Below are 6000 nucleotides of genomic sequence, written 5' to 3' on the forward strand. Positions count from 1 at the left end.
CCATTCTTTTCCAATCAATGTCCTCACTTTAACAGTAGACACCTGGTGAGGTTGTGCATGCACCTTTCATTGCAGGTCAGCCACTCACATAATAAGAGCTTGAGTCTGTTTCTCCATGATTTCTGCTCTTTCTTGACAGGAGATAAGACTCTTCCTCAGGGCAATCATAGCAGATTTGAGGCTCAGTATCGGCTTTTGAAGCTGGGAGACAGAATCCCTGAGTTCATCACCATTTTCTTTCATCACTCTCTCCAGTGAACTTGGGAGCAATCAATCAGCTTCATTATGTTCCTTGGTTCTCCACATATGATCAAAGGTATTATATATAGAGTCACTAAACTCCGTGCCCCTCATGAGGAGTGAATCAGGAGTATCAAATACATTTATTTTGCAAAACTCTCTAAAATCTTCATGCCAAGGACTATCAGTGTTCTCCCTACTATTAGAAATAGAATCCTTAACATTTTTGGGTCTAATCATATTAAGCAGCCAACTCCAGAAACCCTAAAACCAATGAAAGAACTCCATTTTTAATATTATGTTCCTCTAGAACCACTCCTGATACCAAAATCTGTATTAGTCAGGGTTCCCTAGAGGTACAGAACTAATATAAATCAATCAATCTATCTATCTATCTATCTATATATAAAGGGGAGTTTATTAAATATTAACTTATATGATCACAAGGTCCCACAATAGGCTGTCTGTAAGCTTGAGGAGCAAGGAGAGCCAGCCTGTCTCAAAACTGAAGAACATGGAGTCCAATGTTCTTGGGCAGGAAGCTCCCAGCATGGGAGAAAGATGTAGCCTGGGAGGGTGACCGGTCTTGCCTTTTCACGGTTTTCTGCCTGTTTTATATTCACTAGCAGCTGATTTGATTGTGCCCACCAGATTAAGGGTGTGTCTGCCTTCCCCAGCCCACTGACACAAATGTTAACCTCCTTTGGCAACACCCTCACAGACACACCCAGGATCAATACTCTGCATCCTTCAATCCAATCAAGTTGACAGTATTAACCATCACAATAAGCAAGGAAAAAATATTGGAGGAAAGACCTTCTCAAAATTATAAGACATAGGAAGACATACATGACTGCTTATTTATCAAACCATATCACAGTTTTGAATATGTTGAATAGGCGTGGTGATCCTTGTCTTGTACTGGTTTTCAAAGGGAGTGCTTCAGCTTTTTCCCATTCAATATGATATTGACTGTGGGTTTGTCATAAATAGCTCTTATTGAGATATGCTCCATCAATACCTAATTTATTGAGAGTTTTTAACATGAAAGGATGTTGAATTTTATCAAAGGCCTTTTCTGCATCTATTGAGATCATCATGGGTTTTTGTCTTTGTTTCTCTTTACGTGATGAATTACGTTTATTGATTTGCATATGTTGAACCAGCCTTGCATCCAAGGGATGAAGCCAACTTGATCATGGTGGGTAAGTTTTTTGATGTGCTGCTATTCTCGATTTCCCAGTATTTTATTAAGGATTTTCACATTGATATTCATCAGGGATATTGGCCCAAAATTTTCTTTTTTGTTGTGTCTCTTCCTGGTTTTGCTATCAAGATGATGCTGGCTTCATAAAATGAGTTAAAACTGGACATCTTCCTTACACCTTATACAAAAATTAAATCAAGATGGACTAAAGACTTCAATGTAATATGCAAAACCATAAAAACTCTAAAAGAAACCCGAGGTAATACCATTCAGGATATAGGAATGGGCAAAGACTTCATGACAAAAACACCCACAGCAATTGCAACAAAAGCCAAAATTGATTAATGAGATCTAATTAAACTAAAGAGCTTCTGCACAGCAAAAGAAACTTATCATCAGAGTGAACAGGCAACCTACAGAATGGGAGATTATCTTTGCAATCTACCCATCTGACAAAGGTCTACTAATATCCAGAATTTATGAGAAACTTAAATAGATTTACAAGAAGAAAAAAGCAGCCTCATCAAAAAGTAGGCAGAGGATATAAACAGACATTGCCAAAAGAAGACATTTATGCAGCCAACAAACGTACAATAAAAAGCTCACCATCACTAATCATCAGTGAAATGCAAATCAAAACCACAATGAGATAGCATCTCACACCAGTCAGAAAGGCGATTATCAAAAAATCAGGAAACAATAGATGCTGCTGAGGCTGTGGAGAAATAGGAACACTTTTACACTGTTGGTGGAAATGTAAATTAGTTCAGCCATTGTGGAAGACAGTATAATGATTCCTCAAGGATCTAGAACCAGAAACACCATTTGACACAGCAATCTCATTACTGGATATATACCCAAAGGAATATAAAGTATTCTACTATAAAGACACATGCACACCTATTTTTATTGAAGCACTGTTTACAAGATCAAAGACATGGAACCAACCCAAATGCCCATCAATGATAGACTGGATAAAGAAAATATGGTACATATACACCATGGAATACTATGCAGTCCTAAGGAATGAGATCATGTCCTTTGCAGTGACATGGATGACGCTGGAAGCCATTATCCTCAGCAAACTAACACGGGAACGAAAAACCATACACCACATGTTCTCACTCTTAAGTGAGAGCTAAACACTGAGAACACATAGACACAGAAAAGGGAACAACACACATCAGGTCCTGTTGGGGGGTGAGGGGTGAGGAGAGGGAACTTAGAGAGTGGGTCAATAGGTGCAGCAAACCACCATGTCACATGTATACCTATGTAACAAACCTGCACATTCTGCATATGTATCCCTTTTTTTTAGAAGAAATAAAGAGAAAAACATATATATATATTAATTATACTTATAATTTAAACCAACATATATATTAATTATAAACATATACTATATGTTTATAATATGTATTATGTTTAATTGTAAATACTATATGTATATATTCTATTTTCTGATGTAAAAATGTTGGAAAATATAATTCAAATGAGTAAGTTTAAAAGCAACAAAGAAACATGAGTTGAATTGAGTCTACTATCACTTTTGTCTTCTGACCAAATATACCCATATCCAAAGTTTTCTAGTTACATTTTTCTCTTCTAATTTATTGAAGCATCCAGAGATTCCATTACACCTTGAACCTTGAGAAGAAATATCTGAGCAGCTAGCCTAGATGTAAAATACAACAGGGTGTAAATTGTACTCTTCACTGGGAGTACCTCAATTCCAGAGGAAACTTTTAAATGTGTTTGTAAAAGTGTTTATGTGAGGTTAAATCTAAGGAAGAAAAGCAGTTAGCATTAAAATCACTCAGCTCATATTTGGTATTTCTGTAATAAAGGATGATTATACTTGACTTTAGATTATGTATCATGATTATAACTTTCATAATATAACTATTCACAGAATTCTCCAAATTAGCCAGGCTTCTCAAACAAATCCAAAATTTGAATCTATATTGCCTTCTCTTGCTTGAATGTCCTGATTACAATAAGCAAATTTCAAATACTTTTCTCAGTTCTAAGTTGAATGCTACACACATTTTATACTAATTATGACTTTAAAATTTAACTATAATTCAAGAGACAACTAAAGAAAAACAAAGCAGCACTTTTGTGATGTCTCAGTAATTTTAATTAAAATTTTAAATTTACCCTTCCATCTTACATTTATAGCAAAATTACAAAGCTTAAAGCTTTTAAGCCCTGTCTACTTGAGTGAGAGTTAGCCTTGTTCTATGATGATACTTGGTTGAATTCTGGGAGTATGGAGGGTGGGGAATCGACTGTTTTCCAGAAAACACTGATGTCCCTATTTCTTTCATAATAAGTTCTCTTCCAGAAGTTTTCTACAACTGAGATGACAGTTGCCTAAGGATCTTCCCTTTATATCATAAGTCTTCCCTTTGTATCAGCAGGTCTTCCCTTTATATCATAAGTCTTTCTCTTATGGAGCCTATAGTTATGGTGGATGCAAGAGTGGGCTACTGGTAGGTAGGGCTAGGCCAGGAGTGGTCAAGTTCAGTAGCCCTCTGTAACTTCTACTGCCTTCTATGAATTCTCAGCTCTACTCACAGTTTCTACCACTTCCAGTAACTTGGTACCTTTTTCTTTGAATCATTATCTCTACAAAACCCTAGCTCAGTGTTCACCAAATGCTAAGCAAAAATTTACTAAGTATTCATTGGTCAATACCTCCATGAAATCTTTAACAAACTAACCTTAAATCCTGATTACTCCTTGCCATAGTAACGTCTAATAGAAATTTGAAAATAGTCTTCACCAAAGTTTTCATTATCTCAAGCCCATGCTATCTGAAAATCTACCTCTATGTGAAGATGAAGACTAAAAATCCTGTTAAGAACATCTAGTAGTAGAAATAACAAGAAAAGAAAAATGAAAGAAACTGAATTAAGGTGTAACACAATCTAGGTAATTTGACTGTGTGTGTGCATATATGCATATATATATGTGTATATATATACACACACACACATACATTCTCATGAAAAACATAAAAGAATGTGTCAGAACATGATTTTGCAGTTTTTTTGAGACAGAGTTTTGCTCTTGTTGCCCAGGCTGGAGTGCAGTGGCACACTCTCGGCTCACTGCAGCCCCCACCTTTCGGTTTCAAGTGATTCTCCTGCCTCAGCCTCCCGAATAGTTGGGATTACAGGCACCTGCCACTACTCCCAGCTAATTTTTGCATTTTTAGTAGAGAGGGGTTTTCACCATGTTGGCCAGGCTGGTCTCGAACCCCTGACCTCATGATCCACCCACCTCGGCCTCCCAAAGTGCTGAGATTACAGGTGTGAGCCACTGTACCCAGCCCAGAACAAGATTTTTTAAATTAGTATTTTTATTATTTAAAATTATGTGAAATTCAGGTAAATTTTATGTAACTAAAACTATAAGTCTAAATGTTTTGTGAAGCGTGGAATCAATTATTCGGCAGATAACAAAAGTTGGAGAAATTTAGTGTGTAGACAATCTTATTCTAAAGCCTTAAACAACACATTTCATGCTACTTAGCTCTCAAAACTAAAGTGAAAAAGTCAAGTATTGTTTTTCCCAGCCTCCCTCGCAGCTAAAGGTGGCCACGTAATCCAGTTTTTACTCATGATACTTGATGTGAGATAATGCTTTTGATAGGAAAGGGGAAAAGAAGCTGGCAAGGTACTTCCTCCTGAGCCCTTCTTCCTGTTTAAATACAGAGATGATTATTGAAATCACAGAGATAAGGCCAGGTGTGGTGGCTCATGCCTATAATCCCAACACTTTGGGAGGCCAGAGCAAGTGGATCACCTGAGGTCAGGAGTTTGAGACCAGCCTGGCCAACATGGTGAAACCCTGTCTCTACTAAAAATACAAAAATTATCTGGGTGTGGTGGTGCGTGCCTCCATGCCTGGCTAATTTTTGTATTAGCTACTCAGGAGGTTGAGGCATGAGAATCCCAGAAGGTGGAGATTGTAATGAGCCAAGATCGCACCACTGCACTCCAGCCTGGCTGACAGAGCAAGGGAGAGACTTTGTTCCAAAAAAAAAAAAAAAAAGGAATTGCAGAAATATTGGCTATAGCATCATTCAGCCACTGAATCAAAACAAACAATTGATATAAGAAACATACATGTTACGTTTGCATAAGCTATTATTGCCTTATTGTAGCATTTTCTTTTTTCTTTATTTCAAATACATGCTGCTTAAGTGAATCTTTGAATTACGCTGCTGCATTTTCTTGTTTTTAACTCTTGTACAAAATATATAGACTGAGAAATAATAAACAGATGGATAGACAAATAGTCTGATAGAAAATAGATGCATAATATATCAACACAATAAAGGGAATAGTTTCTGACTTCAGACAGTCTGGCTTTAATTCCCTGTTCCATTACTTAATATTTGTGTAACCGCGAATGAATTCGTTTATTGCTCTGTGCTTTAGTTTCCTATATTTAAAATGCACTTTCTTAAAAATAAATTAAAAATGCATCTTATGACAGTTATTATTCAGTTATTGTAAGGATCATAAGAATGAATACATACA

Source organism: Trachypithecus francoisi, unplaced genomic scaffold, assembly GCF_009764315.1.
Source record: "Trachypithecus francoisi isolate TF-2019V2 unplaced genomic scaffold, Tfra_2.0 Lachesis_group2, whole genome shotgun sequence".
Taxonomy (NCBI): Eukaryota; Metazoa; Chordata; class Mammalia; order Primates; family Cercopithecidae; genus Trachypithecus; species Trachypithecus francoisi.